Consider the following 25,402-nt stretch of genomic DNA (forward strand, 5'->3'; position numbering starts at 1 on the left):
ACGCATGCCCTTGCACAGAGTGCACCCTCAGCAACTTTGCGGACAAGGCAGAACTAGGGGGAGTGGCTGATGTGCTGAAGAGCAGAGCGTTGGTCCAGAGGGACCTCGAGAAACTTGGGGATTCAGCCAACAGAAACTTCCTGAAGCTCAGCAGCGAGACATGCAAAGTCCTGCACTGCGGGTGGGAAAACCCCATTGCATAGATCCAGGCTGGAAACCAACTGGCTGAGCAGCTCTCCTGGAAAGGACCCAGGGTTACAGCAGATGCTGCGTTGAATATGACCCAAGGTGTGCTCTCACTGCGAAGAAGGCAAATCACACCCTGGGTTACCTTAGGCACAGCAGGGGCAGGAGATCAAAGGACGTTGTTATCCCCCTCTATTCAGTGCCGGGGATGTCATGTCTGGATACCATGTCCAGTCAGTCTTGGGCATCACCCACGGAGATGGTGCTTGGAGTAAATCTGTGGAGGTCTCTGCCAGAAGATGCCAAAGGTGCTGACAGTTCCCATGGGCTCAAAAAGAGAGGAGATGCAACCACAGAAGACAGATCTGCTGGGAATACATTCATGGAAGAGAAGTCTGCATGGAAAAACGGCTAATTATATTGATAACACCTCTAATTCGGTGAAGGACCTGAGCTCCAGACTGCTGGACCCTGGTAGAGCTTTCCGGGGATGTATAGCTATGTGCTTACGCTGTTCTTCAGTAATAAGTACCTGGTAGTGACTGCTGCTGAAGGCGTGATAAGCATACAGGTTCAAACTGCAGCGATTGTTTTATTCTTCTGCATCTTCCTGGGGAGCTCTTTTTTTCAGTGAGAAGGGTGGCAGATGGGTAGAAATGTGCCCAGGTTTGGAGAAAACTCAGGGGAGCTGTTGGAGGTGGAGCTCGGGGTAGTGTGCAGGAAAAGCAGGATAGAGGCTTTTTGCCCCATACCCAGATCTCACACTTGGCAGGGCTGGGAGAAGAGCTGCTTTGAAGAACTCAAGCTCTCTCTTCTTGGCTCTCCTTGGAAGTCAAATTTTAACTTGGTGTATGTGAATGTGACCTCTTCCTCCTGATCTCCTGGCTCAGTAGAGAACAGCATGGCCCTTATGTCTGTAGGCATCCTTGAGTTGGCTTCGTTGCCTATTCTCTTGTGGTCCTGTGTTGGTTAAACCTACAGCCTTTTGTGCTTTTGCCTCAAAGATGCCAGAGTGCAAAAAGTACAAGCGGCCTTCATGAAGCATCACCCTCTCCCTGGGGAATCCCTTTCTCTTTGGATGCCAGAGCCAGGTTCCTTCTTGCTCCCCACACCCCTGGCCCTGCCCCATACCTCATGTTTCTTTTCTGCAATGACATCTACTATCACTGGCAAAAACGTAAATGTGCCAGGATAATATTCTTCTTTTCCAAAACAGACTGAAAGCAGCAAGAGAAATTCATGTTGACTTTACAGGGAAGTCTCTGTTACTGTAGTCTTGCTGCACAGATCTTCCAGCCATCTGAATTTGCTTCTGAGATGTGGGCACTGACTCTGTGAGCTGATCCTGTGACCAGTGGTGAGAGGACTGAATAGCAGGAGGGGCTTGTCCGCAGGTCTCAGGTCACAGGAGGTCACAGAGAAAAAGCATCGGGTGCTTTCCTGCCTATCAACCTTTTTTTTTTTTTCCTTTTGGTAGCGGGTGGTGGTTCTCAAAGATTAATGCAGCTTACTTATTTAGAGAATTCTTGTTTTAAAAAAGAAAAGGAACGGGAGGGAAAAGCAAACCACACGTACTGCCTTTCAAATGTCTGTGTTATCAAATATTTGGAAGTTTGGGACCTGAAAGTAAGGGATGGAGCCACAACTTTCCATTAGCAAACACAGCTTGACAAATCAACGCACGTGCTAAGAGCTGAGTAACTCCATGTCAGTGCCAAACTCCCCTTGTGCACTAGCCTGTATTGTATCCACAGTTGGTGGGGTTTTTTTCAACCTTCATTTAATTTCTAGATTTGGACTCTTTGATCCAAGATTCCGTATCAACAGACTGCTGATGCTTGGGAATTTTGCTGGAGCTGATGAATTAGTAGCATACCTGCACCAGGGATTTGTGCCAATATGTTACACCTGTAATGAAGGATCAGCAGTTCATGGTTTGGCATGTCTGGAGTAAAGACCACACAACATCTGTTTTTTCCCAAGGGAGTCGCTCTCGACAGGAAAGCAAAGCCCACCCTTGCCTTGAACTGTGGCAGTACTAGCAGAGGAAAAGCACACTCATCTGTTGGAGAGGATCATATGGGCTTCAGATTTTGGTGGTGAACTTCTTCCAGCTTCCTAACGCGGCATCCCACTTTTCTAGTACATGTTTTTCCATGGAGGTTGTGTCTGGCATAAGACTGGTTCTAGTCTCGACTCACTCACAGGTGACAATCTAGTGATACAACAGGTGTGACTTGCAGTCCATCGTAATCTTTGTAAGAAGCAAAAGGGCACGGTAATGAGAGAATCTGGGTCCCTACCTGGTAGGAGACAACAGCGGCATTTGCAAATCATGTCATGTTGTCTGAATACCTGGGCATGTAATTTTTGATTAGCTGGGAAGAAGTTAGTCTAGGTACCATTACGCCAAGAGACAAAAACGCATGTACTTATGCTAAGCCCCACGTTGGTCCCTTAGCACACCAGTGTTGGTCCCTCAGCACACCAGTGTGCACAGTCCTTCCAGGTACATAAGACTTAGAGAGGAGGCTCTCTTTTACTGTGGGTGCTGAATATCCAACCAGTGAGAGCATGCACGGGTGGAGGTCTTCAAGTTCACTTTTAATGTCAGGTTTCTCATTGTAAACACGCTTGAGAATGAACATATGGAAGACTTGAGAAAAACAGGGCAGAATCTTGAATCTTGATACGAATGATGTGGGTATAAAAGACCACAGAAACCATGGAAAAGTTGAATCTGGAAAAATACCTTCTGCTGTTGAGAAAAGCTTAGCAAAGAGATTTCCAGGTCAACAGTACTGCTTTCCTGAAACATAAGGGCATTACTCCTGCTTTGTTTCAAAGCATTGTGCTGTAAAACAAAAATCAAAATTCAGTTTAGCTTTTTAGTTTGTCAGTGCATGCAGCAAAGTTCATGCAAGGGGAATGAGCCTCCTCCCCCCCCCCCCCCCCCCCCCCCACCTCCCTGAGGACCTGCTCCCTTCTCGGGGTGCCTCTTCTCTGTTCCTGGCCATGCCATGGTTGGGGGCTATTCTCAGAGCTCCCCAGACTCCCTGAAGCCGTACCCAACAATCCCTCCTTCTTCTCATCCACTTGCAGGTTGGGTGCTCCAAGCCCTCAGCAGTTTGGTAGAAGATTATCCTCAGCAATCTTTCTGCCACCTCCATTTCTGCTCCACGGAATCAATACACAACTCACCTAATGCAAAGATACACATTTAATTATGCCACCACTTACTAGCTCCAGGCCTACCAGCAAAAAGACATCCATGAAATGCATGTGCATTTGATTGCTTGATTTTTCTTGGAAGCAGAAGAGAATTTCCCCTTCCTGCAATGGAGCCTTGCTCCCCAAGTGCTGCCTGCAGCTCAGGAGGTGAAATCTTTTTCACCCTGTGGGCAGGTTAGGCTTCTGGTTATAGTCATGCAAATCTCTCTGTACTGTTTCAGCAATGCCCCACGCAACAGCTGTGATGAGCTCTCAGACTGGCATCTCAGTTGTGCATGCCTGAGCTTTGGTGTTTGCCAGCCACGCTAAATGTGGTTAGCTGCACAGAAACTTAGTGTTGTCTCTCAAATTTACCGTTTATCACAAGTGAGATTTCAAACACTTCCAGATAATTGTGGTTTCTGCCTGTCTTGTTGATGTTTCAGCCAATCAAGTTGTGGAGAAAGACGCCGTGTTTTGAAACTGGCTAAGTCTTGCTCATCTTCTGATTTGTGGTTCTCAGAAACCCCTTTTGATTCCTCCCTTTGCTCTGCCTAACAGACATCATGTTAGCTGCCGTGCTTCATGAGTTGCAGTTGATAATTGCTGCTGGACTTGTTTGCTTTTCTCTCTTTTTGTTTTAAGCGTGTCCAGCTTAAGCATACCCTTACAGGTGCTTCACTTACGTCTGACCAGCCCCCGGCCCGTCTCCTTTCTTTGGGCCTCTCCAAAGAGGGCAGCTGGTGTTCATCTGGTTTGCTTCTCAAGTTCCAAGCTGGTTTGAAGCAATCATGTATATATCTCGGCTGGTCTCCAGGTACTGCCTCTTTCTTGCCCAAGAGGTTAAAAATAAAACCAAAACACCCCAAACTCACAAGGAACATTTGAGTACGAGCTCTCCTAGGGCCTTGTGAAACTTGGGAGCCACAACTTGACATCCAAGGACACATCCAAGGCAATGAGATTGATCTGATTTTTCAGACCAGCATTTTTGTCCCCATGCTATGCCCAGTGTGTGGTTTGTAGTTTACATTGAGGTCTCAAAACTTTTTTCCCCCCTTTTGAAGAACAGAGAAGATGCTGAGCTGTGCTTCAGCCAAGTGGCCATTGACTGCTCTTTCTTTGGCAGCATGGAGTGCTGTGTTACCAGTCATCAGGCAGGCTAGTTCCTTTCATTTAACTACAGATTTAGCTCCAGAGAGTGCCTGGCTCAGTATTTACTCTGTGTAAGTAAGTCTGAGATGGTACTAAAGAGAGGAACAGACTGTGGGCTTGAGGTCTGCTGTTGCAACTTGCTTTTTCTCTCATGTTTCCAGGGCCTTCACACTAGTCTCCAGATTTCGGGTAGGAGATGCTGAGGTACAGGAGAAAGGATTGGAGGTGGCCTTGAGTCAAAGCGAGCACAGGTGGGACCCTGACACTAAGTAGTCTGGGCTGGGAGAAAAAATTGCTAGTGCCATCATGAGCACTGGATCTTAAATCATGGTGGAAGCATTTCACATGGTGCTTTGAAAAAGGCAAAAGCTAAAGACCTCAACTACTGCAAAATTCACATCCCAAACACAGCAACCTCTGCTTGCTTTCTCTGGCAGAAGAGAACCAGCTGCGGTTTGGTTCTCTGAATATCCGTCAGAGCCTTCTTCCCCACTAACTGCATTTACTGCTTGTTTATCCTGCTGAACATCCAGTTTGTAGAAAGGTTTGGTGGAGGGGTAGTGGGAAGAAGGCACTCGACAGAGACACAAGAAGACTTTTTCAGTTGGGAAAAATGAGAACATCTCCTCGCCTTCCTTCAACCATCTTTCCCCACTAAGGATTCCTCCTCTCTTTGTGTGCTTTGACTTCAGTGAATGAAAACTGATCCTTTCTACCTTCCTAAAGCTTCCTCAGAGCATGGCTGTAAGTTTGACTTTATATCACCACAAGCAATCATCCCTGAATTCAGGGGAAGACCAGATAGACTCTTCCGTCCCTCATCCAGTGGATACTTACCATGTGGGTTGGGTAGCCACAATAAATCAGGCAATAATCCCCTTGGAGTCCAGCTGCATGTGCAAACTCGGCGATGAGGGTTTGCATTAGGGAGCTCTTCCCCACTGTAGGTGTGATGTCAGTTTTGAAGTTAGCTCTAGCTTGCAGGAAAGAGCTGCCTGCCAGAGTTTTGGCAAGAGAGCACAAGCTGTCTGCTAGGGCTAAACTTTGAGACCCTTTTTGTGTGTGTCGGCTAAGCTCGCTGCTTCCTGACAGCGATGGAGAGGTGCCAACGGGAATAGCTATACCTTCAGAGATGTATGTGTTTGGGCTATTTGTGAACACACCCTTGCTGAAACCAACCTGCCTCTTGTGGTTTTAGCTCTTGCGAAATATTGAGAGCTGAAATCTAGAGAAAGACTTCTTTTGTTTCCAAAGAAGCCTTTATCTTTGGCCTTCATTTCTACCTTCACTTGTTTGGCTTTTGGGGCTCCTCCCACATGAGACAACTGTTGCTTGGACCAAATGCAGAGACTACTGCTTGCTGAAAGGAAGAGGAGGAACAGAAAAATCTCAGTGTTGCTCAAGGAAAAAAATAACACTTCAGCATCATTATAAGACCTCTGTTGTTTTCAGTATCAAAGCTCTGATTCCCTTTCATGAGATCCAGGACAAATAAAAAACTAGGAGCTGTATGCATTTGCTTTGCATTCTTTCCATTCTTTTTTTTTCTTTTTTTTTTTTTTTTTTTCCTTCTTTCTCATTGTGAGTCACAGCGCTGAGGTTCTTGGAGAGGCTGGAAAGAGGAGAGTGCCTAATTTCCATGGGCACACAGAGTACCAGCATCTGGACAGAGTTATAACAAGCAAAAATTATACATAGTGTTTATGGTTATGATTAATCTCAGTTTCTTGACCATATGAGGCATTCACAGATTCTGTAAGAGAGAAAAAAGGCTCAGCTTTTTATTAAAAGTGACTGTTTGATAGAAGAATAAAAACAGACCAACAGCTGGAAAGATGTCATCAATGTTAACATCAACTCTGCTGGCTGGAGTGAAGTTCACTGCATCAGGCGTGTGGACACGTGTCCAGGTCCATATATGTCTTCTCATGTTTCATCTGCTCTAGAAATCACAGGAAAATGTGTCATTTTGCTGATAGGAGAGAAGCAAAAGCACAGGGATGAAAGGATGAATCTTTTTGGTGTATCTGTATTAATTCTCCCTTCCAGCTCAGGGTGGAGGTCCATGCCTAGGTAATTTGTCTTGCTGGGAGCACTGAGACTTTGCCTGCAAAAGTGGATTTAAGCTACAACTGGAGGTGCCATTGCCATCAGCTAAAAGGAAGGGCACTTTTGTTTTCCCAAGGAAAGGCCCAGTTGCACCTATGGAGAGAGATTTATGGCACAAACCAGGGTTGTCTTAATCTTGTGACCTAGGTGTTGCCAACCTTCACCATTTCTCAGCAAATCTACTAATGGATCGGGTCCAAGGTATCTGTGTAACTTTGACTGGTGTGATCGCTATGGATACAGATAAATTATGTCATGAGATGATCAACCTCCTGTTTTATCCTTCTCCATCATTGAAGAGCAAGGTGCATCAGCCCAGCTAGCAAAAGCCATGACAAATTCCCATTTTTTGTGTCATTTCTGCCCTCTTCTTGCTGCATACAACAATGGGATGCCACTGCTCTTTTACCCATGTTGGATTTCTGCTGTTTGGTGTAAATGTGGACAGTCTGGTTTTGTCAAGACTATCCTATTCCCTTCACTGTTGGAAGTGGTCCGTTTGCTCGTTTCAATGATCCAGTTCAAAATATCCATTAAATTCTTTTTCACATTGCTTATCTGAGTTGGTGAAGTGTTGAATATTATCCTGTTTTCAGTAGTGATAGGTCTGGTTTCTACTCTGGAAACACTTAAAAGGAATTTTTTTTGTCATTAAAAATGGCCTAATAGAAACTGAGCGTGGGCACTGTCCCCACCAACACCACAGTGCCTGTCCTGAGCCTTTGCATGTCTCAAAGCACAAATGCCACATCTAAAGGGAATATAGGGAAGCCAAAAATCCGTGTCAGGAAGACTACATGGCCATAAGCCAAGGGGGTTCTTGTTTTAAGGCGTCAGAGACCTGTTTAGCATCGGCTGAAGAAAACCCAGGGGAAGAAAACAGGTACTGACATTGGATGTATGGACTGCAGAGTAAACCGGCGAGAGGTCCAATCTGTAAGATCCATCTCGAAACTATAAAAAAAACCCACCACTGATGGTGTCAGGCTGCAAAATGGCATCAGCTTCTGCAATGCCAGCAGGGCAGCTGGGAGGCAGCTGTCAGCTGGGTGGAGAGCTCCACCAGTCTCTGCAGGCTGCTGGGGAAACTGGACCTGAGCCTGCTGACTTCAAGGTGTGTATTAATAATTGATACTGAAAATCCTCCACAGTAAGTAGCAGGTGATAGAAAGTTTTCTTCATTCTTGCAAACTGTTATCCCCCCACATATGCATTTTATGAAGCATGGGAACCCATAAACTTTAAGTTTAGTTTCCATTACTCATTGTTTTAGTTTTACATAGTCATTTTTCTTGCCTAAATGGAGCAGTCTTCTGCTTAACATTGTGCGATAGACCTAATTTCTTTCTGTGGCCTGCTCACATTGGAGGCAAGGTCACAGCTTGCTGATCTAGCAAGCCCTGATTTTTATTTTCCCCACCCCTAATCACACAAAATAGTTTCTCAAACATACCTGCGTCATGACCTCGATTTTGATAATCAGTCTGATTAAAGAAATAGTTTTCACAGAGAGAAAGAGGCAGCGATGGGGAGGTTCCGCTCTTTTCAGCCCTGTTAGCACAGGAACAGAACAAACCACAACCTGCAAAGCACTGCAGGCAACCCAAGGTGTGATGCAGAGCCCTGAGCCAATAAAATGTAAGAATTTGTGGGATAATGGCATAATGGAAGCAAAACTATTCATTTTTAAATGAGTGCCTTCCTCTGGGCTGCAGTGGAAGGAACATCTACCTGTCAGGGGGATCCTTGACATTAAAACAAGCATTAAGGGATGTTTCTTTGCATGGAGGTAATGTCTGAACTCCTGCCATTGATATTCAAATGTTGTGGGTCCAACTCTGTTTTCATTTTGTGCAAAAAAAATTCTTGTTGAAAGAATAAAAAACAAGCGGTTGCGTGTAGGAGGCTGAAGCATTGCTCTGTGTGAATCTTCAGGGCTCAACAGGAGTCAATAGTTTTATGTCAATGCATAGCAGCTGAGCATCTGTGCCAGAAACTTTTCTACATTTCCCTGCCTCATTGACCTATGTTGGTCATGCATTATCCCTGTCTCTAGTTTATTATGCAATAAGGGCCATGCTAAATAGCAGAAAGGTTGAAATGTTGTTTAGACTTTGTGTTATAGAAGTCCACAGCAGCCCCCGTCTGTCATACTTAAAGAGCAAGGAAGCCTTGCCAAAGAGGTGCTTCACGGGCGATCTCACCAGAGCATCCTCGTGCACAGCCGGGCAAAGCTGACTCTTTTCCCTTGCTCCATCGGCAACGGCTGCAGTCAGCCCCTCTCCGCCTGCTTACTGGGTGGAGTGAAGACAACAAAGCCATCTCCATGGTTGCAGGTCCTCTCGGCCCTTGTTGAGTCAGGATGCTCTGCCGCATGGTCCTCCATGCTGAGTAGCGCCTTTCTCTGCCGAGCTCACTCTTCCGCCCTCCCCAAAGACTTTGTGCTGTTCTTGTGCGTGATGTATCAACTTCTGACCCTGTCTTGGCTACTGCCTTGCAGGGGACTTGAGAGATCCTGCTGCTGCCTCTTCTGCAAACTTTGGATGAAGCGTAAGACCTGAGCTTTGGGTGTTCTTGCTCAAGCAGCTGGTGAAGGTGTCCTCCTACCCTGGAGTAGGTTATGACCATGTGGCCTTGGAGCCCTTCTGGAAACTTCTGGTGTGTCTGTACCTTGCAGCATTGGTGCATTTGTCTCTGAAGGGTCCTGTAAAGCCAGTATCTCCAGGACCTGCCATAGAGTCTCACCACAGGCTATTTTTTTTAAGTACAAAGAAGTCCTCCTTGGCACCTATCTGTCTGTCCAAACCTGCGACCAAGTCCTGGGACATGATGGCACCTTCTGCACCTGATGGCTTAGGGTTTCTGTGTGAGTGTGGGTTATGATGGAGTTAGCTCTGCCAGACTCCTCCAGCACTATCTCAGCACTGCCTTCCTGATTTGCACTGGTGGGTTGGAATAGGGCATTCACCTTCCCCTGTCTCTGCTTCTGGCACTGGTGAGACTGCTTGGTGGGGCACTGTCTTGGGTTGCATGGCCAGGTTTTGGTAGCAGGGGGGCTACAGGGGTGGCTTGTCAGCCCTGCAGGCCCCCAGGGCAGTGCAGAAGGAGGGGGAGGAGATGCTCCAGGCGCCGGAGCAGAGATTCCCCTGCAGCCCGTGGGGAAGACCCTGGTGAGGCAGGCTGTCCCCCTGCAGTCCAGGGAGGTCCACGGGGGAGCAGATCTCCACCAGCAGCCTGGGGAGGACCCCACGCTGGAGCAGGTGGGTTCCCAAAGGAGGCTGTGACCCCGTGGGAAGCCCACGCTGGAGCAGGCTCCTGGCAGGACCTGTGGACCCGTGGAGAGAGGAGCCCACACTGCAGCAGGTTTGCTGGCAGGACCCGTGACCCCACTGGGGACCCATGCTGGAGCAGTCTGTGCCTGAAGGACTGCAGCCTGTGGGAAGGACTCACATTGGAGAAGTTCATGGAAGACTTTCTCTCGTGGGAGGGACCCCACGGTGGAGCAGGGGAAGAGTGTGAGGAGTCCTCCCCCTGAGGAGGAAGGAGCAGCAGAGACAAGGTGTGATGAACTGACCACAACCCCCATTCCCCATCCCCTTGCGCTGCTGGTGGAGAGGAGTTGGAGAAAATCAGGAGTCCGGGAAGAAGGGAGGGTGGGGGGAAGGTGTTTTACGATTTAGTTTTTATTTTCTCATTATCCTACTCTGTTTTGATTGGCAATAAATTAAACTAATTTCCCCAAGTCGAGTCTGTTTTGCCCACGAAGTGGCAAAATTCATAACTGGTGAATGATCTCTCCCTGTCCTTATCTCGACCCATAACCCTTTTGTTATATTTTCTCTCCCCTGTCCAGCTGAGTGGGGGAGAGAGAGAGCAGCTGTGGTAGGTGCCTGACATCCAGCCAGGGTCAACCCACCACAGGTACCAAAGGCCGGGACTGAAGTATGTTACTGCCTTCATGGGGGTTTTTTCCACCTGGTTTTGGTGCCTGACTTTGGTAGAGAGGATTTTGCCCTTGTTCCTGAGAGCTGCCCACCTTTGTCAGTTCCCATGGATGTGGTCTGATGGACTTCCCAAGGAGATGCAGATATCCACTTACTGCCAAAGGGGCATCTTCCATGTCTGTTTGGATCAAGGGTGAACAAAATCTCCTGTTCTTCAAGGGACATTCAGGACAGCCTGTGCAAAATTGGCATCTCCTGTAACGCCACAGAGGGAAGCAATGTTTCTAGCGCTTCCTTCCCTCTTTGTTTGCCTCTGCGGCTGTTTGCCAAAGATCTCCTGCCTCCCCTTCATGGTGGCAGTGCTGCAGGTCATACTCAATATTTGCAAGTTTGTGTTGTCCCTGTGGTCTTTGGGGTGCACCTTGTGCACGAGAGACTGTTTTGTGCTCCTGAGTTTGCAGGACTGATTTACGCCTGGCCACCAGCTATGCCCATCAGTGTCATTGCTGGCTCTTGACCAGCTGACTGTTCATGTTCCCATCTGGCTTGCCTGCAGGCTCATGGAGATGATGGCAACAGGCTGTAGCTATCTTGGATACAGGATCCTACCACTTCCTTACCTGGATGGCTGGTGAGTGGCAGGACCATGCACGACTGAGGCATTTGGGGCAACTGGGCAATGCTCACTATCTTCTTCATCTTATTCTTGTGAGATTGATAAGAGGTCACAGGAGCAATCACCAGTTCCCATGAAAGGATGACTCTTGGTCTGAGAGATAATGGTGTTGATGCCTTAAAATTGAGACCAAGTCCACTCGTCCTCAGGAAAATACTCTAGACACCAGTTTCTCAAAGGTCCTCAAATCCTGGTGCTCTCATTAAAGCTTACTTGACATAAGGCAACATGGTAAGAAATTTCCTGGGCTAGTTCCCGAAAACCTGTAGTGCTTGTGTGAAAACATCATGCAGGTATGAATACATCCATTCCTATGACACAGAAAGATGGAGTGGAAATGTAAGACGCGTAGTCATAGTCTTCCTAGGTGTCGATTGACACAGAAATCTTGTTACGTTACTGGCTTAATAGTTTTTTAATTCCTGTATATACGGCTTTTGTACAAGCTTTGGGAGATGTATTACTGACACAAGGGGAGGTTTTCTGTTTAGTCTTAGGTAAGCTAATATCAGTTTAGGTCCTTTCTGTTCCTCAATCAGTTCGTTCAGCAAATTCTATTGTCTTCTTTAATCTTGAAATTCACATCCTTTGTACTCCCTATGAAATGTTTTGGTGAGCAGTCTGAAAAATAAGACTATTTGTTCTTCTGCACATTTCTTCAAAGATAACTGTCACTTTTTTTACACTCTTTTGCAATTCTCCTAGAAACTTTCCTCAAGAGACAAATAGAAGGACATGCAGGTTGGGGCTACAAACTAACTTCTTGCTGCTCACACAAGGTATATTGTGGTGAGGACTTTTGCTGTAGCTTCTCTCCACGGAGACCTGGGTGGAAACCAGCCCAAGTGAAAGATGGCATAGGACAGAGTTGCTCCAGCACAGGGGAAGAGTTTTCTAGCCCCAGCGTTGTTCTTCCCTCACCCTTAGGCACAGCGCTGGGTTTCTTTGTTGGTGGTGGTTTTTTAGGTAGGCAGGCAAGGTGAGCTCCGTGTGGGTAGGGCTCAGCTCCTACCTCCTGGGCAGGAGCATCCACCCACCCATCCGCAGAGCCACGCTGCGCAGCACTGCAGTGCTTAAGGACAGTGGCATGGGACCAGCTGCGGTGTTGGATCATAGAGATATGAGAGATGGAAAGGTTTGGGGGAGGGGTTGTGTTTTTTGTGTATGCGTGAGTTTTGGGGTTGGTTTGTTTGTTTAACAAAATAACAGTATTTCAAGCAGCAGACGACGAGAGAATTAACAAGTGTTGGGAGATAGAGGAACAATAACTCCCCTTGATGCGTTTCACCTTCAGACATCTTGGAAACATCTTCCTTGTAAATTGCAGCTTACAAACACTTTGTCGTTTGATACAGTGACAAAATTGGTAAAACATAAAAGCCTCTTGGATCCTGCTTATAGAATATCTCTTCCTCCTGGCTGCAAAAGACTTGGACCAGGTCAAACCATAGACCCTCAAAAGTCCAGAGGTAAATAAGAAGACAACATTTGTTTTTTCTTTTTTAAAATGTGAATTTAATTACCTTTTAAAATTTAAAAAAGTATTCTTGTATGCATTTTCTAAATTTATTTTATCTAGTATTGGTCCCTGCACGAAGCGTCTATACCTTGAGCTGCAGTATGGTCATGCTTGAACTGTTCTGATACGCAATGTAGAAGATGGAGTCGCTCTGCAGGATAGGCAGTGTATTGTGCATCTTCCAGTGAAGACCTGGTAAGAAAGCATGTGTGACAGTAAATTCTCATCTCAGACTCAGTCCACATCTGCCATAAGATCAGAATTTCTGGACAGCTAAAACAGCTTTTGCAACTTTTAAAGAAATAATATATATGTGTGTAACTTTGCAGATTTATTTAGGCCAGTGTTTCAGAGCATGCTCTCTTCTCTTTAAATCATTTCACAGAGTGGTGCCCACTGTAGGAATCCATGGTTATCATTGAATTAGTGCTCACTTATAAATAACATAAGCATCAGGGTAAGTGACATTATTTGGAAAAAAGTAATTAAAATGTCCTGATGAGGAGGTCCAATCCACAGGCTGAAGAAGAGTCAGGCAGTGCAAAATTCACATCCGTGAAGCGCACTGGCCCAAGGTCTCCGACTTGCCCTATGAAACCTATGACTATTCCCCATTGAAGCCAGCAGACCCATAGAAATGATCCTCAATGTTGGCACCAGCTGAAGGAGGCAGTAGAAAGAAACGTTCATCCACTTCTTGCCATGTGCCAAAATGTTAACGCAACCCATATGTCCATACACGAAAAAGAAACACTATCTTATGCAAACCAGCTGTCCCTCGACAGGGAACAGCCTTGGCGCTTTCACGTTGGTTTACATTTAACTGGGGTGTAAGGTTAATTAAGAATCCCCTGTAGCAGCCCTTTGAAGTAGGGGCAGCTGGGCTGAATCCTTCCTCCTCCTCCCACGGCAGGGCAGGTGGGACTGGAGGCAAGACTTCATGGCTGGGGAAAGAGCATGTCGCAAAATGAACGGGAGCCCCGCTGAAGGGAAGAGGGTTTCCTGGGCTGGCACACATGACTGGCAGCCCTCTTGCCAGAAGAGGCAGGTGAATCCATGATGAAGCTGCTGGAGATGTCAGGACCTCCTGGGAGCTCAAAGATTTGAGCAGAGCTCAAGCTGAACAGGTTTTTCCTGTGTGGCGTTTGCTTTTTCTTGGGGTTTCAAAAAGGGTCTTTGCAAAAATGCCTTTTCTTCAGCGTGGAGCAGTGGCTAATAAATGAAAAAGTACTAGGATTTCAGTTTCCATTTGCTGAACTTCAGCATCTTCCCAGGCATGCTTCCAGAAAAGCACAATAATAGAGTGGTTAAACCCAGAGATGCTACCACAAATATCTCACTGTCCAATATTGGATACAAGGACATATCTGCTTCAGCACGCTAGCTATAAAATACTGGCTTAATCTCCCCAGATTGATGCTACCTCAGTTATTTTAGTCTTAACAGGTTTATAGCTGTCTGAGGGATGGAGACCAAACTGCCCCTGATGTAAAATAGAAGGAATCCTACACAAATGAGGATATTTACCTTATTTGCATTTTAGCTCATTAACCAGGGTAAAACCCTGGCTCGCTGCCTCTGTGAAAAGGCAAACTAAATGATTTCCTTGTCATTGCAGATTTTTGGAGCTCCAGGCTCATTCCTCAGAACTTAGGCAATGTTTGAAAGACAGTTGGCGGTGCCCCATCCCCATTTCCACCCTTAGGTGTGGAAAGACCATGCTGTGCCTGGGGATACCAGGAGCCCCTGGTGTCAGTGAGGATGTAGGTATCTCTAGAGAGATTTGGTATTTGGGGCCAGACTCTGCTCAGAGGGACACAGTGAGAGCCCAGAGGCATCAGCACAAGTTGCAGCATAGGAAACTCTCCATTACTGAAATCCAGGCTTTTCAACACATTTGTTTGCAACTTGGGAAAGAGGAACTTTGCTGCTGCTGCTGCTGCATTTTGCAGAATTGTAAAGCTGAGGGACAACACTGAAGAACTGCAGATTCACTAACTGGGTGCAAAGTGATGCACAAAGGGAAAATAAACCCAAATGCCACGTATGAGATGATAGGCTTTGGCTGATGATGAGCACTCCAGAATAAGATCCCAATGTTTTGATGGGTGGTCCCATAAAAGCACCAGTCCGTTGCTCAGGAGCATCAAAAAAGCCAAAAGACCACAGGGAATTACCAGGAAAGGAAAAGAGAGCATCATGATGCTGCAGCACAAATCCATCATGCTCCTGTGTCTCGGATGCTGGGGGCAGTTTTAGTCTTCCCACCTCAGAAGGGATACAACATTGCTGCAAAGGCTTTGGGGAGAATGAAAGATCAGGAATGGCCTCTCCTGCCATAAAAAATTAGAGTGTATCAGATGGCACTAACTTCACCTGGAGGCTGGTTCAGGTTGGACAAGAGGGGAGTGTTGCTTTCAAGACACATGTTTCCCCCACAGGGTGGTCCCCTGGTGCATGGTTTTGGGGACATGAGGAGGTTTTGTGAGTTTAAAAGGGCGATGAACAAGTTCATGAATGAGGAATTCATTCAAGGGTACCGATTGGTTCCAAAATGACTTATTTCATAAAATCCCTGAGCAGCAAAGTACCAGAAGCTGTGAGAGCACCCAGCTGAAATTTCCCTGCAAGTTTTTCTTATTCTTACTCTCTTCCCCAGGTTTTTGGCCAGAGTTCAAGACAGGATCCTGGGTGTAGTGGATTTGCACCAATACAGTGATTTTCGTGTTCTTCTGACACAGGAAATCAGAGAGACGTTCCCTTGTGAAGACGGATGTAATGAGCAAGGCATCGTGCATGAGTGATTTCTGCTTTACATCCTGATTCAAGGTAAACGTTTAATGATGAAGCGCAGAGTTCAGAAATTGAAGGATGGGAAAATAAAAACCCCAAACTTGTGTGAAAGTGTAAAAACGCATTCTGTTTCAGAAAGCTTGTGTTATTAGGTTTCTGACTAAAAGAACGACAGGATATCTCACAATCCAATCATTCGTGAACTGAATTGGTAAGCAATATTGACAAGATAAAAGCTGCTTGCACCAAAATGCTGAATAAGCAAAGAAACATGTGCAATTTGCAGTGTGTTCGCGGCTTATTTTGCCAGCAGAAAACGGTCTCAGTCTTCTGGGTGATTCACTTGCTGCCATTTGGCTCTACTTCAGAGGTGAGGGTTTCGGAATTACTCACAGCCCCATGCTAACGAATCGGAAGTCATGTAATGCTATTGAAGTATCTTGAAGCTTTGCCCCCTTTGAACCCACAAGAGCTACTGAGCAGATGACTTAAAAATGAAACCTTGCTGCTCTTTTTTTTCCCAACTTGATGGAAGTTTCATTCCAGTTTTGCATGATTCCTTGTTTTAGACATACTGGTTTCCTCATGGCAGATACTAATGAAGACTCAATCAAACAATCTCAGTGCTTCACTGTAAAGAGACAAGTGGGCTTTAGTTATTGATGATAACAGTGGTGTTAGTTATTACCCAAGCATCACAAAGACTCTTCCATAATAACAGAGCCTCTCTTTTCTAATCCAACTCATCCAAGGAGGGAAGAAGCTTTGGTGCAGAGTGTTTGGGGCATGGGGCATGGTCTGGCAGAGATGGGACAAGGTAGAGTGAGAGGGCTCAAACTTCTAAGTGAAATCCTCTTTTGACTCTATAGATGCTTTTTCCTCTCCTACCTCAACTTCTTCCCCAAAGAAGAGGGGTAATAAATGAGAAGGACATGTATTTGTTGGTGGGAGGTGGGAAAAAGTGATAGTCCTGTCCTGGAGGAACTGGACTGCGGTTGCCCCAGTGGTGTGAAGACTTGCAGCTAGAAACTTCTCACTGCCTCACTGCAAAGGTCAAACCCAAAAGTATTGGTTGCTGGTCAAGCCCAAGAATATTAGAAACACCTCTCTAAGAAATCTTACACTCAGAGGATACACAGGGGTGTCTGTTCAGCTCTGCAAGGCTAGGAAACCTTGAACCAGAGAAGTGAGATCCAGCTCTCCACTGTGCCTGAGTAGCCAAAGCTCAGCACTGCAACCTCATCGATGAGGTACAGTTCCAGTGGGGTAAAATAGTGGATAACCACTAAGTTTAAATTGCTCTAATTGCACAGAAATTTTTTCCTCAGTGTGTTTTTAGTTTGTCTTTTCCCTCTGCACCTATCTACTTGGGAATCTTATAATCTTGAAATACCTAGAGCCATTCTAAGTAGCGCTAGTTTTGTGTGATCTTCCACATTTCCAACACAAGCTCACGGAAAATAAGGAGGTGATTGGTGACAGCCAACATGCCTGCACTAAGGGCTAATTGTGCCTGACAAATTTTGTGGCCTTCTACAATGAGGTTACAGCATTGGTGGATAAGGGAAGAGCAAATGATGTCATCTACCTGGACTTGTGCAAAGTGTTTGACACTGTCCTGCATGACATCCTTGTCTCTAAGTTGGAGACACATGGATTTGGTGGATGGACCACTCGGTGCATAATGAATTGGCTGGATGGTCGCACTCAGAGAGTTGCAGCCAATGGCTCAGTGTCCCGGTGGAGGCCAGTGACAAGTGGTGTTCCTCAGGGGTCAGTACTGGGACCAGCACTATTTAACTTCTTTGTCAGCGACACGGACAGTGGGATCAAGTGCGCCCTCAGCAAGTTCCCCAACAACACCAAGCTGTGTGGTGCGGTCGACATGGTGGAGGAAAGGGATGTCATCCGGAGGGACCTTGACAGGCCTGAGAGGTGGGCCCGAGCAAATGTCATGAAGTTCAACAAGGCCAAGTGCAAGGTCCTGCACATGGGTCAGGGCAATCCCAAGCACAAATACAGGCTGGGTGGAGAATGGATTGAGAGCAGCTCTGTGGAGAAGGACTTGGGGGTGTTGGTTGACAAAAAGCTCAACATGACCTGGCAATGTGCATTTGCAATCCAGAAAGCCAACTGTACCCTGGGCTGCATCAAAAGAAGTGTGGCCAGCAGGTTGAGGGAGGGGATTCCCCCCATTCTACTCCACTCTCATGAGACCCCACCTGGAGTACTGCATTCAGCTCTGGGACCCCCAACATAAGAAGGACATGGACCTGTTGGAACGAGTCCAGAGGAAGGCCATGAAGGTGATCAGAGGGCTGATGAACTTCTGCTATGAAGACAGGCTGAGAGAGTTGGAGTCGTTCAGCGTGGAGAAGAGAAGGCTCCAGGGAGACCTTATAGCAGCCTGCCAGTACTTTAAGGGGGCCTAGAGGAAAGACGGGGAGGGATTCTTTAACAGGGAGTGTAGTGTCAGGACAAGGAGTAACGGTTTTAAACTGGAAGAGGGTAGCTTTAGGTTAGATGTAAGGAAGAAGTTCTTCACTGTGAGGGTGGTGAGGCACTGGCACAGGTTGCCCAGAGAAATTGTGGCTGCCCCATCCATGGAAGTGTTCAAGGCCAGGCTGGATGGGGCTTGGAGCAACCTGGTCTAGTGGAAGGTGTCTCTGCCCATGGGAGGGGGGTTGGAACTAGATGATCTTTAAGGTCCCTTCCAACCCAACCCATTCTATGATTGTATGATTCTATCCTGTTGCAATAGATGCCTCAGCCTTGCAGGGTTGGGAGCTGTAGAAGAAAATACACAGTGGCTTCTAGTTCATTGTAGAAGGATTTACGAGGTGACTGTGACTATGAAGCCACGCGAGGCTTCCCTGCCAAGCCAAATTCTGCTTCCAGGGGTGCAGGCTGAGCCCCAGAAGCACCAGCCTTGTGCTTCTCTCCTGATGTGGGGAGGTGCGGTGACAGGAAAATAGGCACATCCAGGTTTCCTCCGACTGACTTGTGCTTTACCAGCAGTGAACATGAGGCTTAAGGGTGGGTTGAACAAGTCTGCTGCCCCATCTACACCTGCCATCTCTGGGCTACCATGGGGCACAGCTTCCAGGTCACAGCATGGACATTACAGCTGCTCTTCATGCCATCTTCATGGATGGGGCTTCCTGGTCAGATCCAGCCAGAGCTCTCCAAGGCAGTGTGAGGCTCATCTTCACTACAGGTTGCTCCTCTCAGCATCGGAGCCATTTCTTGGAGGTTAGTGAGGAGGAAGAGCAGCTCTTGCAAGGAATCATGGTTTTCTCCAAGAGCTCTGGTTTTGTTCCATGTAGGACTACTGGTGACAGCCTCCCTAGTCCCTGTGTTTTCTGCTGGGGGGAGGCTTGGCTTATTTTTCTCCATTTTTCAACTACATGGCCACCTTTGTTTGCTCCATGGAGCCTCCTTGGCCAAACAAGTATTTTTTATTAATACTTGTCAGCAAAAATATAAACAGATACTGAGTTATATCCACAGGCTCAGTTCTGATTATTTGACCTTTAGTTTCTACTGACGACAGCAAAGTAAACAAATTCTGTAGCAACTTAATGCTGATTTCAGCCTGGAATAAACAAGAACATGAGATGCACACAGTGAGCGGTAAGTTATTAAACCAGAGACCTAAAGCCGTTGAAACTGGCAGCTGCACTAGAAGTATCGATGCCAGCGGAGCAATGCTTCTCCCTTGCAAAATGTTGCTCTTTGCTCATCTTGCAGGCAGAGATGGGTTTGATTAGCATGGATCTGCCCAGTGGTATAGACTTGAGCTAAAGTGAACCCGAGACAGGTGTCTTCCCTCCCGACCATCATTCAGGTCAGGTTTTCAGATGAGCCCTGGAGCCAGCAGCTCCTTTTAGAAGTGTAAATGGGCAGTGAAGTTTCTGGGCAGCCTGTGAAGGTAGCTTGTAGGTACTTACATAGTTGGGTGTCTTCATCTGAAAACTTGGCCAGGCCCCAGCAGCTCTTCATGTTTCTGATGCTGTCACCTACCAGCTCGTAGGGCAAGGTAACACTGGTAGATAAACCGAGGACACATCCTGGCTAATGACCAGAGGGCCTCTCTAACACTGCAAAACAGAAGGTGCAAGGAGAGCTTTCCAAATAGCGTCATTCTGGAGGATCCCTGTTGGGTTTTGGTGCCTCTTATGCCATTTCAAGTTTGTAGAGGGGCTCAGCTTGAATCTAGGAGTGGGTTCTTGGCCTCCCATCTTAACTGGCTGTGTTTGCTGTGCATTTCTGCAACCCACCAAACCCTTCCACCGAGCCCAGCTCAGAGTGTTTTGGTCATAGTAGATGAACGATGATTGTAATGCAGATCTGTGCAACAAGCCAAGTCTTAGAGAAGGATGTCCTTCTTGCCAGATCAAAGTGAGTCTATGAATGCCTTGTTAGGAGGGGCAAATCAGAACGTGCTCGTACCTGTAAAGTATTTCTCCAAACTAGAATGCTCTTGGCATGACTGAAGGCTAACTCTTGACCTAATCAAAAATTATTTTAAATTTCAGTCTTAAAAATAAAACAGAAAACCCCAAGGTCTGGATGCTTGAGAGACCTACATCTCTGCTACCCTTCAAAAACTTACCTAAACTGCACATGTACATACGTTTGCAAGATGACAGCCCAAATTACTGGTGTCCGCACAGGACTGGCAACTATATCTGCAAGACAAAGACAGTGCCCTCTGCAAAGCCAGCTTTCAGCTTGTATGAGAAATCTTATGGGGCAGAGAGCTGCCTCTGGAGGTTGCGCTGAAGAAATCCCAGCTTTAAGTTCAGATCCTTCAGCATGTAAGTGCAAAAAGCTTGTTAAAACACTGAGCAAGCCACCATCCTTTTGCTGACCAGTTGTGGTGGTCCACTTTTTGATCTCAGGCAACACTTCCCAGTTTACAGTTTGAGTCTGTGCCGTGGGACTTGTTTAATTTTCTGCCATCCCAAGACAGCAATGTTTGCAATACTTCACAGTTTTCCTACAATAAACAGACACTTCTAATGCTGGAATGAGAAAAAAGGTTTGCAGAAGGTGAAGTTTGGAAGCTGAGAGCTCATCTGTCAGCACCATCCATGGAGAGTCCAGTCCCTATGAATCTTCATCCTCTAGACTAACTGGTCCTAAAAGGGGGTATAGTGGTAAAAAACTGAAGTGGGATGAACAAGGAGCAAGTTGGGTCCTTGCTCCGGCCTCAGAGTGGCCTCTCCAAAAGCACCTGGTCCAAGTGGCATTACACAGACCTTCTAGTAGGGAGATCTTCAATGCACAATGCTGCAAGCTCCTCCCGATGGTCACCTCCTGTGTGATCCACCCCTCCCTTGGCTGAAATGAGAGATGCCCTAGCATCTGATACACCACCTGCATCTGCAGCACTCAAGGGCTGTGCCCCAAATACAGAGATGCCCTGTAATCTCTGCGAGCTGCCTGATAAAAGCCCTTGTTTTGATTGAGTCAAAGCCATTGATTTCCACCCGTGGCATTGGAAGAGCAAGCCCCCTCTGCTCTTTTTCTTTTTGAGATGAAATAATCAATACTGGCTTTTAAAGAGTCGCTGTGAAGGCTGACACCACTCTTTGCCCCACTGCACATGCACCTCTTTCTGAGTTGATGCCCCCTTGAGTTTATTCCACATATTTTTTACAGTTGCCTTTTCAGACTGCAAGGGACTAATTCTGACATGCAAAACTGTTTTGGTCCAACACAAGCTCTGGTTTAAGCTGGAAGCATTTGCTGAAGTGTCATCGGCAATGAGAAAGGAAAAACCCCAAAGCGGAGGTGATATAAAGATATCCCCAAAAATGACCCAACTGCTCCAGAGGCAGGTCGCAGCATGGGGTGCAGGTCACAGGGCAGGGGCGGGATGCCCTGGCCTGCTTTTCTCCCTTCGGATCAAGCAGAGACAGTATTAGTGCAGTTTGGTTTCAGGGTGTTATTTAGGACTGATCAGAAATTTTCCAATGGAAGATTTTTCCATGAAAAAATAATTTTAAAATTGCAATCTGATTAACTTGAAACAATATTCGGAGAGGAGATCTCAATGGATCTTGTACTGGCACAACGAGTGGCTTCTCAGAAATCCAGGCAGGCGTGTTTCCACCAGAGACCCCTAAATCCCCTCCACCCCCTGGGATCCCAGTGGGTGACAGGGATACCACTCCTCAGGTTTGGAGTGAAACCAAGGGAATCGGTGATCAGAGAGGCCGGAGAACGAGCTAGGGCAATGGTTGGGAAATGAGGTCTTGACTTCCGCAGGGCGGACAGTCAAGGTACCCACCACTGCAGGCAACATCCTCGAGGGGTCTTGCGGTGTATATTTCACACTGCCGCAGGGCTTCAGAAAGGAAATATTGCAGGATTTCTACTTTAAAAAAAAATTTAAAAAAATTTAAAGAATTAAGCAAAGCGAAGCAAATCAGCAGGTTTGTCTTTTCTGCCTAATTTGGGCCAAGTGTGTGTTCAGAAAGTCAGAACTTTTATGTAACTGGAGCTTGGCGTCCTATTTGGCTCTGCTATTAACTTTCCCACCTTGCTCATGGGGAAAGGAAAGTACGGATTTTTTTTTTTTTTTTCAAATTGGTTTATTTTTAGAGAAAGCCCATGTGCAAACTCAGAGAGATTATCTGACAACCATCTATTTCTCTCTTGGTGGAGAGGACCTGGGTGGGTCTCTAGTCCAAACCCCGGGCACCAGCATGGCTGCTCTGCCTTGGGGTGCCTCTCCTCCAGCCCTGCCCGAATCACAGCCAGGGGCTGCTCTCAGACATGCCCCCCAGTCTCCCCATGGCCAGACTCAACAAGCCCAGCTATGTGTTTCGAGGTGCTGTTTGTGGGTATTTAATTATGCCTGAGCTGAGACTGGGCAGAATTCATCTCACCTTGATGGTTTTGTTGGAGATGTGTTTTCTTCCAGATGCTGCAGTCAAATACAGCCACACTGGGTGCAGAGCAGCAGTTGGTGCTTCTGGTTGTTTCTGTGATTTCTTACAGAGCAGGGAAGTAAAGCCCTGGATTCCATTGCTTTGTAACCACATAGGATAATGTTAATAATTCACAACTAGTCCAAAGAAACCTCAAACACCAAAGAACCTGCAACAAAGGTGAATGTCTTTGCAGACTGTGCAAAAAGCCCTGTTTTCAGTATAATGACTGCTATTAGCAAAGAATAATATGCATGTCTCAGTTTAATGTTCTTAAATCTGAACTGGGGATGACTAATTAAGTAGACAACTCAATGCCCGGTCTAGTCGAAGGGTTACGGTAGCCGCATGCGCCGCGCTGACCTTTCAGTAGTTGCAAACTGGCTGGCTCTCCCGTCCCTCCCCCACAGGCTGAGACAGCTGTAAACATCCCTATAATAATGAGACAATTGTAATATCCTATTTATTTGCCATTAAGAACCAGCCCGGCTTAGGTGGCCCAAGGGGCTGGGCAAGCAAAGCCTGTTCGTGCCCTCCTGCCGCAACCCGGCCACTGCTCGCCCTTGGCCCCATGAGAGCACCAGGGACTGTTGCACACAGAGAAATGCCTCTGGGGCTCTCGCCGTGCCCCTCTGAGCAGAGTCCGGCCCTGGCATCTCTAGGACCCCTGCTGCAAGATGAGAATAGCGACCCTGTTCCCTCTTTGCCTCTCACCAGCTCTTCCCACCCCTGATTTTCTCCCCGGTGCAGGAGCGGAGGGTGGGGAGGAGGGCAGGAAGTTTCTGACGCGTGTGGTTGGATTTCAGTTTGAACACCGTCCAGAAAGGAGCACCAAATATTAGTAAACAGATCAGGAAACATTTCTGTGTTTGGCGATAACTCCGCTTTTCCGTGGCAGCGATCTCCAGTGGTTTTTCCACTAGAGAAAAAGACCCGCTTGGTCGCTTTCCTTCAGCTTGGAGCAGCTCAGATCCTGGACCCCTTCAGGTCCTGACCTTCACACTCGGGTCTCTCCCCTTGGGGGCCTGTGCTGCAGCTCCTGACTTTGTGCACGGAGCCGAGTCCCGCAGAGCAGAGGGTGCACACTTTCACGCACGCCCGGGGGATTAGAGGACCCTGCTGCCATGTCCAGCATCTCTGTAATGATCCAGGCTGAAAAGGAAAGGGTTGGGATGGTTGGCCTATTTTGCTTCTCAAAAGAAGATTATGAAGCAGTTTCCTTGCCATGCGTTAAAGAGGGAATTATTGCATACCAATGGGGTCTTTAGGGCAATGAAAAAAGGCCTGTCAAGTCCTGGTGGTTCAAGCTGCACAGTCACATTAGAAAAAAGACCAAGGGGTGAATCAAGCACTGAAGCAGGTAACTGAAGGAAGTCCTAGTTTTACCATTTCTTGACATCCTCAAGTCAAGCCTGGCAGCCTCTCTGGGATGAATGCAAGCTGGCCATCTTGCAATAACTGGGGGAAATATAATGGCCCATGATTTCAGAGGACTAAACTGATGGCTCCTTCTGGCACTCTGCAGCAAACCCCATGTTTCTACTTTCTTCACTGTGACTTCCACTCAACAAGGTCAAATTTAGGTCCTTGAATCAGAAGTACGTGGTCATGAACCAGTTTTGGAAAGAAGACCTCGTTTTGTGTACAATACCTCCCACCGCAGGTGTTGCTGGATGTTGATGTGGATGGAGGTGCCACCCGCACAAAGAAGAGCAACTGAGATGACGGTAAAAAAAGGCTTGTGAGGAGAAAAAGATTTCTGATGAGACAGTCTCTACACTGGACAAAATGCCTGCCTGCTCCACAGCCAACAGCAACCCTAAAAGCAAAGAAGGACGAAAAGAAATAATTTGTCTGTTTTCTTGTCAAACTTAATGAGATGGTGTGAGAAACCATATGATCTAGTAGTCCTGCTTGACTTGAAACATCTCAGCTTACCTTAGCATAGCTATTTATCATGGCTATGGCTTAGCGTAACTAACTCTGTAATTTCAACACACTCCCCAAACAGCTAATTTATAGAGCACTTGATGTGCTGACAGTAACCGGCTTGGGTCAGAGAAGTGCCATTCAAGGCAAAATTCACATTTAGGTGTAAACTCTGAGAGTCGGACCATTCTGGGTGTCCAAGTCCCTGTGGCTACGTGCCCTCTGCATGCACATCAGCTGGTGGATTTGAGGTCAGAGAGCAGCAAAATGACTTGGTTCAGAGGCAGGGCAGTGTTTGGTCATCAGCTCAGAGCAGCACGTAGGACTGGGAACCACAAGTCAAGAGGGAGAAGAGAGCAAATAACATTGTCTTCTAAGGAATCAGTTTACTGAAATAAACATCTGATCTTGTCTAAAACCAAAGCAAAAACCACAGATCTCCTAGTGGCTGGAGGATGTGGGTGGCACTTACTTCTGACTGCCGCTTGGCACTGAAGGAGTCACTGGCTCTTTCTGAAGAACTACCTCCAGCCTACCGAGGTTCCTGGAGGGCTTTCTATTATTCTAGCTCTTGAAGATGCTCCCTTTCTTTTGGTTGTAAACATTTCACCTGACAGTGCAGCTACCGTGGAAAAGCTTGTGGTGAAGCCTGCAGATAGATCCCACCCAAGTGCAACCACGCTGCTCCAAACAAAGGACCTCTGCAACACCCGTAACCTGACAGGCACATGGGCCAGAAGGAGCCTCATTCAGCAGGGTAGGGAAGGTTTCAACCCTTCTTGTTTCTCCACGGTGGGCTTAGACCAGCAAAGCCATCAGGGAGGGCTTCACCTCATCTCAGGTTCCTCTTGTCTCTTCCCGGGATGGGTGCTGTAGGCAGACTCTGTGGGGCGTTGGCAAGGTCCCCCCCACCCTCTCACACAGCCCAGGATGTCGTTCC

The 25,402-nt window shown here is 46.9% G+C and overlaps 1 long non-coding RNA gene across 1 annotated transcript; it reads left to right on the forward strand.

Moving 5' to 3' along the window:
- Positions 1–10,341: 10,341 nt before the first annotated feature.
- Positions 10,342–15,797, forward strand: LOC126042679 (uncharacterized). Its single transcript, XR_007507254.1, has 3 exons — positions 10,342–12,749; positions 12,860–12,994; positions 15,459–15,797. It is a non-coding gene; the product is annotated as an uncharacterized LOC126042679 (long non-coding RNA).
- Positions 15,798–25,402: the final 9,605 nt, after the last annotated feature.

Source organism: Accipiter gentilis, chromosome 9 (genome assembly GCF_929443795.1).
Source record: "Accipiter gentilis chromosome 9, bAccGen1.1, whole genome shotgun sequence".
Lineage (NCBI taxonomy): Eukaryota > Metazoa > Chordata > Aves > Accipitriformes > Accipitridae > Astur > Astur gentilis.